Here is a 15,319-nt window from a genome sequence, read left to right on the forward strand (position 1 = left end):
ACATTTAAATTTTAGACACTCAGACACTGTTTAGTTTCTTTTAGAAGTTGTGAGTTACATGTGGTGCTATGTAAGCTGAAGCATGCATGTGATTTTCTAGAAAGACTCATTGCTATTTGCAGTGTGTGGGGTAGGTGCTACTTCCAGTTGAAAACACCTTTATGGACTTAGTTTTTTTGTGTTTTCTCACAGTCAACAGACCTATGCTTTAGGACATTTTTAAAACCCAGTGCCTTCTGAAAGATTAATTCAGATTTGAGAACTATTCATCTTAAAACACAAATGCTATTCTAAGATGACGTCTCTAAGTAGATTAGCCTCTTGATATATAACATAAGAATTTTGAGCAAAATAGTGAAAATGGCCCTCGATTTAAGGCCCGGTTATTTTTCTCCCATGCATGACATTTATACATGTTCAGGTATGGAAATAAAATTAACTGGACCATAAGTTCAGGGTAGCAGAAAGATAATTTTGTATTAATGGTACATCTTTAGTTTAAATTTCAGAAAAAGAGATGGGCATGGTGGTACACACCTTTAATTCCAGCCCTTGGGAGGCAGATGTAGGAGGATCACCAAGAGGTCAAGGCCACCCCGAGACTACATAGTGAGTTCCCGGTTAGCCTGAGCTAGAGTGAAACCCTACCTCAAAAAACAAAACAAAACAAACAGAAACAAAAGCAGCCTCCCCTCCATGACTTGAGAAACAACAGAAGGAACCAGTACTTGAGCTTGGGCAGTCTTAAAACTGAAGCCTTATTCATTTGGAATTTATAGTAGAGTCTCATTGTATGTCCTTGTGGATTACTAATGTCTAAAATTACAGATTTACTATATATATATATATTTATTTGCAAATAGATGATATTAAATATTTGATCAAGAGTTGAAAAAAAAAATAAAAAATGAAATTGCTTTTAAAAGTGTATTGCTGGAGGGATGTCTTAGCAGTTAAGGCATTTCCCTGCAAAGCCAAGGGATCCAGTTTTAATTCCTCAGGAGCCACATTAGCCAGATTGCTCCAGGGGGTGCACGAGTCTGGAGTTCATTTGCAGTGGCTAGAGGGCCTGGTGTGCCCATTCTCTATTTTTCTCTCCCGCTTTCTCTGTCAAATAAATAAAAATATTTTTTCAAAAGCCTATGGCTGGAAAAAAAAAAAAAGCCTATGGCTTTCTGGGCACTGTGGTGTATGCCTTTATTCCCAGCACTTGAGAGGCAGAAGTAGGAGGACTGCCATGAGTTTGAGGCCACCCTGAGGCTACATAGTGAATTCCAGGTCAGCCTGGGCTACAGGGAGACTCAACCTCGAAAAAACAAAATAAAACATAACAAACAAATAAAAAATGCCTATTGCTGGAGCGATGGCTAAGTAATTAATACACTTACCTACAAAGTGAAAGGACCCAGGTTCAATTTCCCAGGTCCCATGTAAGCCAGATGCAAAAGGTAAACAATGGAGTTCATTTGTAGTGGCTGATGGCCTTAGCAATGCAATCGCTCCCAAATAAATTAATAATAAAATATTTCAATTTTGTTTTTCTTTGTTAATTTGAGGGCAAAAGACGGAGAGAGAGAGAGAGAATGGGCACACCAGGGCCTCCAGCCACTGCAAACAAACTACAGATGTGTACGCCGCCTTGTGCATCTGGCTAAGGTGGGTCCTGGAGAATTGAGACTCAAACTGGAGTGCTTAGGCTTCACAGGCAAGCACGTAACTGCTAAGCCATCTCTCCAGCCCCCAAATAACATATGTTTATAAGCCTATGACAGGAAAAGTAATATCCATAGGTGGATAAACTAGTAATCTAGTTAAGTGAATGTATTAATACATGTAAAACCAGCCTCTAAATACTTATGTTTATGTGTTTGCATTAATTCTACTATCACTTTTGGTTGCAGAAGCTTATCTTTTCAGATGATGACAACCACTGTAGAAACTCAAGCCTCACCAAAGTGCTAAGAACTGGTGATAGTAGGGTGTTCCTCACTAAGTGAGACATCTGTCACTCCGTCTATGGGCCATTATAGAACAGGTGGTAGGAAGAATCTAAGGGCCAAAGGAAGGGGAGGAATGTTTTGCAAAGCTCATCCTGTCACAATGTCACTGTGGCAGTGATGATACCACCTACACAAGACCGACATTAACAACAGGGGAAAAGTAATGCCATCAAAATAGAAGAGACACTAATTGGAATGAAGAAACTCGGTGGAGGGGATGTCTTGCTTTCTTACACACATCTGACTAAGTCCCCAGTCTAGTAATTCAGCATGTCACCTTCAGAAATGTGGCCTGTCAACAGGTCATAAAACTGGACGTGGTGGCATGCGCCGGTCTTCCCATCACTTGGAGATGTAAGGTAAGGAGCTCAGGGCACCCTACACAGTGAGGTAGAGGACAGCCTGGGTACATGTGACTTTGTCTCAGATCATCACAGTCACCTCAATGTGACCCTTATTACCTGTGCAAAAGTCTCATTTCTGAAGGTGACATAGTGAATTACTAGACTGGGGACTTAATCACATGTGTGTAAGAATGCAAGACATCTACATATAGACCATCTATCATCCCCTCCCACCACCATCCCTTTTTCCTCCCTGTGTCCCCTCCACCAAGTTTCTTCACTCTGACTAGTGTCTCTTCTATTTTGATGACATTACTTTCTCCATGTGGTTAATGCAGGTCTTGTGTAGGTGATATCATGAGTATCACAGTGACACTGTGACAGGATGAGCCTTGCACAGCACTCCTCCCCTTCCTTGGCTCTGAGATTCTTCCTACCACCTCTTCTATAATGGACCATAAAGGGTGTGATATAGATGTCTCATTTAGTCAGGAACACCCCACTGTCACCAATTCTCAGCTCTTTGGTGAGGTTTGGGTTTCTATAGTGGTTGTCACCATGTGAAAAGGTAAGTTCTGTAACCAAAAGTGATAGTAGCATTAATATATAGACATAAACATAAGTGTTTAGAGGGTGGTTTTATATGTATAATACATTCACTTAACCAGATAATACTAGTTTATCCATCTATGGCTATTACTTTTCCTGTCATAGGCTGTTAAAAAATATTTTATTTTTATTAATTCATTTGAAAGTGAGAGACTGCGTGTGCTATGGCCGTCAGCCACTACAAATGAATTTCATTGTTCAGCTTGTGCATCTCACTTACATGTGTCCTGGGAAATAGAGCCTAGTTGCTTTCGTTTTGTAGGCAAGTGCCTTAATCCCGAAGCCATCGCCATCGCTCCAGCCATAGCCTTTTTCTTTTGTTTTCTTTTGTTTTTTGAGGTAGGGTCTCCTCTAGTCCAGGCCAACCTGGAATTCACTACGTAGCCTCAGGGTGGCCTGAAACTCAATGTGATCATCCTATTCATGCCCCCCAAGTGCTGGGACTACAGGAATGCATCACCATACCTGGCCAGCCATAGGCTTTACAAAAGTATTTTTATTTATTTGACAGGGAAATAGGGAGAGAGAATGGGCATGCCAGGGCTGCCAGCTACTGCAAACGAACACCAGACGCATGGGCCCCCTTGTGCATCTGGATAACATGGGTCCTGGGTAATCAAACCGGGGTCCTTTGGCTTTGCAGGCAAATGCAATTACAGTTACAGTTGTTATAAATATGGTAAATAAGTATTTTAACCCTCAAATCCAACTTTTAGACAACTAGTTTGGATACTGAATGCACTCCAGTGAAGATGACAGAGGAAGTGTGAGTGGACACACTGGCCTTCTTGACTCAGTTATTTCACAGTAGACACACTAAAAAAGGGTGCACAATAAATACAGGCAATTTTGTCAAGAAAAGCACAGCCATGGGCCTTGGGGCAGTTTAAGGAAAGGGTATCTCAGTGGGCAGACACAAAATCGTGTTTGCTGGCAATACTAGAAGATATTCCTGAGTCTTGAAAAGAAAGGTGTTGCAGTCCAGTTCACATTGCTGTTAGAAATCACCCAACCAAGAGCAGCTTCTGGGAAAAAGATTTATTTTGGCTTACAGGCTCGAGGGGAAGCTCCATGATGGCAGGGGAAATCGATGGCATAAGCAGAGGGTGGACATCACCCCCTGGCCAATATAAGGTGTACCACAGCAACAGGAGGGTGTGCCAAACACTGGCATGGGGAAACTGGCTATAAAGCCCATAAGCCCGCCCCCAACAATACACTCCCTCCAGGAGGTGTTAAATCCAAAATATCTATCAGCTGGGAACCTAGCATTCAGAACACCTAAGTTTATGGGGGACACCTGAATCAAACCACCACATTCCACCCCTGGCCCCCATAAACTGATATCCATACATGATGTAAAATATAATGCATTCAGTCTGACTTTAAAAGTCCCCATTGTTTTTATCAATCTCAATGATGTTCATACATCCCCATAGTTCACGATCTTTTAACTGAGCCATAATAACCAAAATATAACCTCAAAAAACCCATAATGGCACAGAATAAATATTCACACTGCAAAAGATGACATTGGGCATAGCAAAGAAACATTCAACCAATACAAGATTTAAAACAACCAGGGCAAACATCAAACTCTGTAGCTTCAAGTCCAGCAACTCTAGCCAGTGACAAGTCTTCAAGTCCGATAATTCTAACCAGCAACAAGTCTCTGGCATTCCAATTCCACCCCTCCAGCTAGGCTACTCACAGTCCTGGGAAACTTCATCGGGGCCGGCAGCTCCTCGGCAGCCATCTCATGGTCCCGGCATCTCCACTGGGTCTCCACTGCAAGCCACAGTTCATTCTCATGGCTCCATGGAGTCTCTATGCAGGCAACCAACAAACCTGCTTCACACTGCCCATGGCCATTTCCAAAACACAAGACTGTGTTGCAAACTCAATGACCCTCTTTCCAGCATTTCTTATATTCCACGATACCAGGTAGGGTGCCAATTTGTTAATCCAGGGGGGAATAAAGCAGACTTTGAAGAACAGGACACTCCTTGAGCACTCAGGCCCCTTCAAAAGAGTTGACATTCTTTTTGTTGCCCCAGTGCAGGTCAGCTAGCCCAGTCTCAAAGGTTGTAATCTCTCAGTTGCAGCTGAATTGGCAGTAGTTCACCCAAAGATTTTTCTTTCTGTGCCATATCCCTCTGCACACACCAGTTCATTTCTACGCAAAGCAACCCTGCACAACTTCTCAGGATATGGGCATAAGAGCAAGCTTCTCACACAAACTGCTAGCCCAGTCCAGGCACAGCTCTTTCTCACCCTCATAAGCCAAACCTCACAGTCCATAGTTCTTACTGCATTCAGGTTTTAGAGCTCAGACCAGAATAGTCCATTAAGCTGTACTTACAGCACTGCAAGACATCTCTTAGGCCAAGGTTTCAACTCCTTCCACTTTCCTCTTGAAAATCAGCTACAAAAAGCTGAAGCCACATAGTCAGGTGTCTAGCAGCAACCCCACTCCTTGGTACCACTTTACTGTTGCAGTCCGGTTCACATTGCTGTTAGAAATCACCCAACCAAGAGCAGCTTCTGGGAAAAAGATTTATTTTGGCTTACAGGCTCGAGGGGAAGCTCCATGATGGCAGGGGAAATCGATGGCATAAGCAGAGGGTGGACATCACCCCCTGGCCAATATAAGGTGTACCACAGCAACAGGAGGGTGTGCCAAACACTGGCATGGGGAAAACTGGCTATAAAGCCCATAAGCCCACCCCCAACAATACACTCCCTCCAGGAGGCGTTAATTCCCAAATATCCATCAGCTGGGAACCTAGCATTCAGAACACCTAAGTTTATGGGGGACACCTGAATCAAACCACCACAAAAGGCTACACTTTAAAAGTTGGTATAATTTTGATATAATTGTTTAAAGTTATGGTTAATATAAATTTTGTTTTTTCCATTTTCTAATTTCTTGAAATATTAGTATGCACATATGATATTGCATTGCAGTTCAATTCTAAATAAAATGTTTAGTCAGACCACATGCTTTTTTAAAAGCTATTTGTAATAACACATCTTTATATGTTGATAATGGGGTTCTCCTAGGTGACCTTTTTTCATTAAATTCTTGAATGTTTTTGAATGTATTTTTTGAAATTTATAGCCAGGATAGGTGGTATATACCTGAAATTCCAGCACTCAGAAGGCTGAGGCAGAAGGATTAATGTGAGTGTGAGGGCAGCCTGGCTACATAGCAAGTCCCAAATCATGGGATGGGGAAGAAGGAGAGAAGGAAAGGTCTTACCATGAGAAGGAGGCAGGGCAACTCATTGTTACAAAGTCAAGGCTCTGGGCATTACCTCCCCTCCTCTACTACAGAACACAGCCATTTCGTGTTCAGGCAGCATGAAGATGCATTTGTGTATATGTGCATAGATAGGGCCCGTGTGTGCGTCATTTTACTTCCTTCTGCAGATTTTACTTCATGCTTTGTTAGCCTGAGCTCAGTTAGGATGGTTAAGGTATGATGCAGCCACATGATAGAATATTGTACATCCACTAGCTTATTTGCAATGGGAAGTTAATGTTATATGAAAATATTGCATAATCCAACATACATGGAAGTCAGTAGGCAGTTATAAAAGGACCTGGAGAAAATACGCCAAATATTAAACTTTTCTGTGGTGCTAAAAAAAAAAAAAAAAAAAAAAAGCCAAATCCAAGGATCCATCAGATTTAACATATAATTTATTCTGCTATGGAAGGTGCAATTAGCACTTCTGATTCAGGCCTATATACCATAATTATTTCGTGAGTACTGAACTGATGTAATCCCAGTTACCTTTTGGGATGATTTTGGTCACAGTTATGGAGCGCTCCTGCTTGGGTCCGTTTTTGGTGCACTGTGGGTTCAAGTAGGCTGGCTGGGAAATTGGATTGCTGCTCTGGTCACAGGAGCTGGGTGCTGTGAACTCCCTTCCCCAGGTCTCTGGTTCTTGCTGGTGCTTGGGCTGGCAGTAGGGGAGGGGAGGCTGTGGATGGTGGCTCTAGTCCTCCCATGGTCACGTGATCCTCTACCTTGTGATCTGCTACCCCATTGTTTGCTGTGGTCTGATATCGGGAGCCACAGCTGCTCTTTGACCTTGGGAACTAAGGGTGTTCTCTTATCTCTTACTACAAAGGAGATCTCGTGATCTGCAGCTGCTCTCTGACCTTGGGAGCTAGGGTGATCTCTAATCTCCTAATCTCCTGATCCTAAAGCATTGTTTAGTACATAGCCTAGGTGGAGTGGGTGCCTGATAGAGGGATTAACATATGACCCTGGTGAAACTGACCTTAGGCACATAAGCATTATCAAACAAGTTCTGTCTTCTATATATAAGCTATGTCTGCCTGAACACCTAGCATGGTCTCCTTCTTGTGTCTGTTTGCCTTCTCCCATTCAGGTTAACTTCTCCTCGGGTCCTTGTTCAACTCCCCGCTGGCTGCGGCAGTCTTATCTTCACATTTCTTGAGTTTGTGAGGAGCTCCAGTGTGAGTGGAAAATCCCCTCATCTGGTTTTTCCTGTGGATAAAGCCGAGCCTTGCAAGTGTGGTCCCACGGTCGTGCTGCTGCCGAGGACCTGGAGCTGCCATGAACCTGCTGCCGCAGCTGCTGGTGACGCTTCTGCCTGCCTATGTGGGCTTCAGATGCTCTGGATCTCTCCTACTTCTCTGTTGCCATTGGTAATTTCTTATACACCTCACTCTTTAGAAGAGTGTAAATCTATGGAAATTTAGACATTTACACAAATGCTACAGAAATTTGTATTACAAAAAAGTCCATTGTTACAGCTTTCAAGGTATACTTGAAAATCTCCATCTAAATGAGTAACACATGTATAGCCTTAACAATAACCAAGCTGAGAAATACAAATTCAGTAACCACGTGGATCATGAATGGGAACCTAGCTCTCCCACCAGACATGAGGGAATTCTTCATTCTGAAAAGAAAGATAATTTCATCTCAAAGGCTATGGGGGAAAATTCATACTGAAACAGTTGTTAGGCAAAAGAAGACTAGGAATATACAAGACACAACAAAGTCAGAGAAAGGACAAGAATTAATACATATGTTTCAGTAATGCAAAAATAAATCCTGCAAATCACTATAAAAGTGATGTCATCAAAATAGGGGAGAGCCTAGTTGGAAAGAATAAGGGGGTAAGTGGTGGGGGTAAATGAGGGCAGCAAAGGGGTTGAGGTGATAGCAAATTATGATCATGGCATAGTGAGTATAATTATGGAAACTGTCAATAAATAATTTTTAAGAAGAAACCAAACTTACTAAAAGTTTGGAATGTGTGATGTGAGTTTTGAGAGACCTTGTGTGCCAATCCTAGTCATGGGAGGCACATTTCAAAACTCAGCGAAGCACATGTGAAAGCACAGTGGAGGGCGAGGGAAGAGACACACCGCTGACTCAGCATGTGCAGCCCATGAGCATGTTCATAGGGGTGTTGGAAGATTGTAAATTCTGTGGGAGAATGTGTCATTTTGTACATTCCTGTATTGGGTCTTTCGCTTTTGTACAAGGTCAGCTTCCTGATATCCAAGAGGAAAATGAACCAGAAGTGGAAGGTCTGTCTGTGAAAGAAAAGACCAAGATACCATCAATACATAAAAAGGAAACCACATTATCTTATTCCACGGAGTGACAAATGAACACTTTCAATGTTTTTATAAATACTTTTCTTTTGAAGTTTTTTAAAACCATCCTTATTTTCCTGTGCTAGTCTTTAGACTCAATTCCTACAGCACAGTAAGAAAGTCATGTATAGTCACTTGGTGTGAGTGAGTGTGTGTGTGTGTGTGTGTGTGTGTGTGAGAGAGAGAGAGAGAGAGAGAGAGAGAGAGAGAGAGAGAGAGAGAGAGAGAGGGAGAGAGTTATGCCACCATTAATTAAGTTGTTTGTCTTCCTTTTCTATGAATGGAATTCTTGTCATGGAAAATACCCAAGAGCATCCCACTTTCAATTTTTACTGTTTAAATGATGTAAGAAACATTGTTTTTTTTTTTTCTGATTATACAGAGAACACTGTTGGTAATTTCTAAAGCTTGAATGAGATAGTAGTTTTATTCTTGTCCTTTTGTTTCTTTTTTTCATATTTTATTTGCTAATTTGCAAGAAGGGAAGAGAGAGAGAGAGGTAGGACACACACAAGTGCCAGCAAACATGGTGCACCGCGACCTCTCCCCCTGCAAAGGAACTCCGGATGCATGCATCACTTTGTACATTTGGCTTGATATGTGTACTGGAGAATTGAATCCAAGCCATGAGGCCTTCAAGCAAGCAACTTTAACACTGAGCCATCTTTCCAGCTCAGTTATTCCTCTATTTTTCCATATCAGATAGCAACTGTATTTCTGCCAAATTGATATTTGAAGCTTGTCTCAAACTATTAGTTGTAAGAGTAGACAAAATTATAAGGGAGTATTACTTAAGTGCTACTTAATACCAGTCTCTGTCAGTCTGTTAATGTTCAGTTACAATCATAGCCACTGTGCATGGTAGTGTACTTTGAACCATCATCTTTGTGATGACGTCCTTCCTTACTTCCTCACTGAAATCATCACTTTTTTCTTTAATCCCTTCCCTCTTTCATTCTCTATTTCCTTCACATCTTCCTTTCTTCCATTTTTTTTCACTTGGACTTTTATGTTCTGAGTGCATGACATGTACTATGCAACAGAAGAGGACTTACTTCATTGAGTTTCAATCACTAATATGATTGATATTCACACTACAATACTTGAGGTGTGGTTACAAATTGATTTATCTTACCAATGTATCATCAGTTTCATTGTGTTATATTTTATTCTACTGTACATTTTATTATTTTATATTGCTAACTTAAATACCTTTTTGCCTTCATATTTGTAAGGAGCTAAAAGTACTGGAAACACCCCTACACCAAGATAGGATTTCCAGACTTAGTAATTCAAATCAAGTAATTTGGAAAACATGAATAAAACTGAGAACTTATGTATTTTTTGAGTAGATTGATATAGCTAAGATTCAAGTACATTTCCCATCACATCACATGTAAAATTAGGTTATGTGTAAGCTCTTCTGTGCAGTGTTCCTCCAATGCTATGGATCGTCTGATAGATGGTCCACATGTTTTTACTTCGATGGTCACAACAATGACTGCTTTCTTAAAGCAACGGTTTTATAGCAGATCCCACTACTTACAACATTTGATATTGTTTAAATGATTTTTTTTATTTTAATTTATTTACTTGAGAGTGACAGACAGACAGAGAAAGAGGCAGATAGAGATAGAGGAAGGATGGGTGCACCAGGGCAAACAAACTGCAGACATGTGCGCCCCCTTATGCATCTGGCTAACGTGGGTCCTGAGGAATCGAGCCACGAACCAGGGTCCTTACGCTTCACAGGCAAGAGCTTAACCGCTAAGCCATCTCTCCAGCCCGAACATTTAACATCTTGATGATATTTGCATTGATTGCTCTACTTACCAATATCTGTTTGCTGTATTGTCTGTATCCTTAACATGTCTGTAGTGTTTTATTTCTCAAGAAATACAGTTTCCTAGAATTATTGATTATGCTAGATTCTCTTGTTATTTATTTTCCTTTCTCATAGCTAAGTTAGAATATATCAAAACCCACACAATTTCAGGATTTGGGAGACTTATCTGAATTTACTAAGTAGCCATAATGCCTTTGAACACATGTCCCTTAACATTGGGGCTAGAAGCCTTACTTACCTGTCATCCCACAGGTGAACAATCTTATAATAAAATGGAAGAGAACAGTGATATCTATGAGGAAAAAAATGAGACAAGTACACAAGCAGGTCCATGTTAGAATGTAAGAATTGAAATAGAAGAGGTTCCTGGAGGAGCAGGTGTGCTTTGGGTAGTACTAAGCACTGGAGGAAAGATGAATATGACAACAGAGTGACAATACAGGGAATGTGCATACAGGATGTTGAACTTAACAGGGTATAAAGGTACAAGAACATGTAGAATTCAGCATGGCATGGTGGTGCATGCTTTTATTCCACCAGCCAATGTTGGGAGGTTGAGGTAGGAGGATCACCATGAGTTCAAGTCCACCCTGAGACTACATGGTGAGTTCCAGGTGAACCTGGGCTACATTATATTTCTATCTCAAAAAAGTCAATTAAAATGCAGAATACACAAGTATTCTAAAAATGAGTGGTTTTTGTTTAATAGTAGAAACTGATAACATTTGAGGTTAGTGTTGAACAATATTAAAACAATTTGCAGTACCCGAAGAGTCTCTGTACCAGTGAAGATTGTGCAAATACATGCTTTGGATCAATTTAGAGTACAACATAGGAGACTCTGAATGCTAGCAGAATACGAGTTGGATCTATGGCCCAGAGGCGATGACACGTGAGGGCCATGTCCTTGTCATGTGCAGGATGGGGAGGACTGGCTGAAAACACGGTTCAGAACTGAAATAGTTAACCAGTCTTTTCTGAGGCCTTCTTACTGAGAGTCTGTTGAGGTTGTAAAATACTATAGGAAGGAAGACCTGAATTCGGCTTTTCCAGTAATATTTCCTCTTGGATGTCTATATGTGTGGTATTATTAATACAATTATTTTCTTGTGTATATGTCATATGTAGGACAAACAATTGCTTCTAAAATGGGTTTTATTCTCTCTTACAATGGTATGGCCAGTAAAAATATGTACAGTTTTTTTAATTGACTTGAATAAATATAGCTTCATAACACAAAAAGATTCAGAGACTCCCTGTTTTGTTTGGGGTAAAGGAAATAGTAGGGTCTTTTTATATTTTTGATTTCAATGCTAAAGACCCAGGACTGCCAATTTTTAGCTCACAGCTTATTCACTAAGATACAGGGTATAGAGAGGGAAAAGGATACATTTCAGGCTTGTTCTGTCATTGTGGTCATGTCAACTCAGGTAGCTGCAAGATAGATGAGGTAGCAATTGGGTTTTCATTTGAGCCTTCAAGAGACACTATTTGTCTGAAAATATTCTTGGTCTTTGTCTATCACTCATTGATATGGAAATATGATTAAATTCATTAAATATTGCATAGGATAAGTTTTGAAGCAGAGAAAGTAGTAATAGCCTATTTAACAGCTTATCTTTAAAAATATTCATTAAGAATGTCATTTAGTATGCAGCCAGCTGATCTTTCACTTGATTTTCAGAAGAACCCAAACTCATCCATGATTTTATGTTTTTCTTTAAATTTTTAATTTATTTATTTGAGAGCAACAGACACAGAGAGAAAGACAGATAGAGGGAGAGAGAGAGAATGGGAGCGCCAGGGCCTCTAGCCACTGCAAACGAACTCTAGACGCGTGCGCCCCCTTGTGCATCTGGCTAACGTGGGACCTGGGGAACCGAGCCTCGAACTGGGGTCTTTGGCTTCACAGGCAAGCACTTAACCGCTAAGCCATCTCTCCAGCCCTGATTTTATGTTTTTATTCTGAAGGCTTTCCAAGTGCCTGCTCCACCTGATCCTGGAACTTTAAAATGGGAGCAATGTGCCAGGCGTGGGGCACATGCCTTTAATCCTAGCACTCGGGAGGCAGTGGTAGGAAGATTGGTGTTAGTTTGAGGCCACTCTGAGAATACAGAGTGAATTCCAGGTCAGAGTGAGACCCTATCTTGAAAATCACACAAACAAGCATACAAATAAAATGTGGAGCAATGTCATGTACATACAAAGGTAAAATTCTCAAATATGAATAGACTTTTCCTTTCCTTAGTATGGATAATTTTAGCCCGTATTCTTAAGTTTGGTAACTGTTATCATTTTACATTGACCACTAGTGACAGACAATCATGTGTATAATTGAGAGTAGTTGACTTTCTCCTTTGAACAGTCAGTACTCTGAGAACTCAGAGGCTTAATAAAACAAACCAAAGGAAAATACAAAATGACAGGTATACCTGACTGGGCATACATTTCCTACAATAAAGTAAATTTGAAATTTAGTTAAGGATTTGTGGGCTTAAATTTATCTTACTGTAATTTAGAAATCATATTAATAAATAATTTTTAAATTTCCTTCCTTTATATAGTTGGGGGAGCAAGAAAGAGTCTATTTTTTTTTAAAGGATTAGCCTACTTTTTGTTTAATTTTTTTTATTTTTATTTTTTATTTATTTATTTGAGAGCGACAGACACAGAGAAAGACAGATAGAGGTAGAGAGACAGAATGGGCACGCCAGGGCTTCCAGCCTCTGTAAACGAACTCCAGACGCGTGTGCCCCCTTGTTCATATGGCTAACGCGGGACCTGGGGAACCGAGCCTCGAACCGAGATCCTTAGGCTTCACAGGCAAGCGCTTAACCACTAAGCCATCTCTCCAGCCCAAGAAAGAGTCAAGAGAGAGAGAGAGAGAGAGAGAGTGAGGGAGGGAGGGAGGGAGGGAGGGAGGGAGGGAGGGAGGGAGAGAGAGAGAGACAGAGAGACAGAGAGAGAGAGAGAGAGAGAGAGAGAGAGAGAGAGAGAGAGAAGAGGGAGGGAGGGAGAGACAGGGAGAGAGAGAGAGAGAGAGAGAGAGAGAGAGAGAGAGAGACAGAGAGAGAGAAGACATATGGGGAAAGAGCCATCCAGGAAAGACAGAGAGAGATGGACGTAGTATGAGAGCACCAAGGCCTCTTGCCCCATCAAACATGTGGTGCTGGGGTATTGAACCTGGGCTGGCAGGAATTGCAAGCAAATGGCCTTAGCCGTGGAGCCATCTCCCACATTCTTTGTTGCTCTTTTTCAGGAGTGAAGCTAGAGTCTAATTTCTCTCTTTATCTCACTCTTTTCTCTCCCTCTCATTTTTTATTTGGTAATTTTTTGTTTTGTTTTGTATTTTTGAGGTGGGGTTTCACTCTAGTCCAGGCTGACCTGGCATTCACTATGTAGTCTCAGGGTGGCCTTGAAGTCATGGCAATCCTTCTACCTCTGCCTCCCAAGTGCTGGGATTAGAGGTGTTCGCCACCATGCCTGGCTTTATTTGGTAACATTTTTATTGAATACATAATTCTTTAACATTTGTTGTAATATGTGGCCTCCCCCATCACCTTTTTTCTGGGGGCCCTCCTCACTAGGTTTCTGGGTGTTCACTGTGGGGTGATGTGGGCCTGTCTCTGGGGGTATTATGTTTCAGGGTATTTATACCTGCTTTTTGGCTGTTACAACCTACCCATCTCTTCTTCCTCAACAGTTGCTGTGCCTCAGCAGGTGGTCAGTCAGTACTGACTGCTTTGTAACCTGCGTGTGTCTGCGCTGATGTGCTTCAGTTCACCACAACGTTGCTATTTTCCTAGGTGTAGAAGGCTGCCTAGTATTTTCTTCTGGATCCTAGCAGATGTGGTAGAGGTGGCCCATCTCGTTGTGGGTATTCAGCAGTCTTTCCTTGTTTTCATGGGTCATGGTTCTCTCCAAAATTCCCTGCTATTTATAAAACATTAGATTCTCCCAGCAAAGGTGAGAGCAGTTTTGATTAAACGAGACATGTCCAGGAGCTTGAGAGACACTTTAACAAGGGAATCCACTCATCTTGTACAGGGAATGCTGGGGCATCTCTCTCAATGTTGTGGTTTTCCTGACCATCTGGAGATGGCTTGGTTTTCCATACCAGATATGAATTCTCTTCCACTGAGCAGGCCCCATGTCCAATTGGAATGCAGTTGCTCACCCAAAAAGGCTGTTTGCCACTACTGCACAAGTGTGTATTCTTGTCTTTGAATGGAACACATAGTTCATGCAGCACTAGTTTTCCACTAACGCTTAATTATCCATCTGGTGGACAGGGCATGGTAGTATGTGCCTGTCATCCTAGCAGATTTGGGGCCAGCCTGGTCTACATAGTGAGTTCCAGGCCAGTCAAGGCTTGTCCCTAAAGCATAAAATAAAATAACAATTCACCAGGTGATACTTACATCTAAGCAAATGATAGAATTTAGTCATTTTACCATTTACAAACTTCAAGAAAATGCTGGGCGATGTCTCCACCCCAATGTATTAAAAAAAGAGCACACAATAAAAATCCCATCCAATTTAAGAGACAAGTGTTAACATAAATGGATCAAGTCTCAACAGTACAGTATGCCTTCACACATGAAAATGAGAAGAAACAACTTTAGGAGAGCCAACTTCAGTCCTATCTTAACACTTCACAGGAGCAAGATGTTAGATGGCTTGCTTTGTACAAGGATGATTTGAGAAGTTGTAATAAGATCTTAGTTGCTACCTAGGAAGCCTGTTCAAGAATCTCTCCATATCAACCAGGCAGTCGATAAAGTGTGACTCGAGAAACAGAGTGCAATTGCATCAGGTAAAGACCCAGCCACCAGCAGTTGGCACAGATCATTCCTCAATTCCTAGTGACTCTA

Source organism: Jaculus jaculus, chromosome 7, assembly GCF_020740685.1.
Source record: "Jaculus jaculus isolate mJacJac1 chromosome 7, mJacJac1.mat.Y.cur, whole genome shotgun sequence".
Taxonomy (NCBI): Eukaryota; Metazoa; Chordata; class Mammalia; order Rodentia; family Dipodidae; genus Jaculus; species Jaculus jaculus.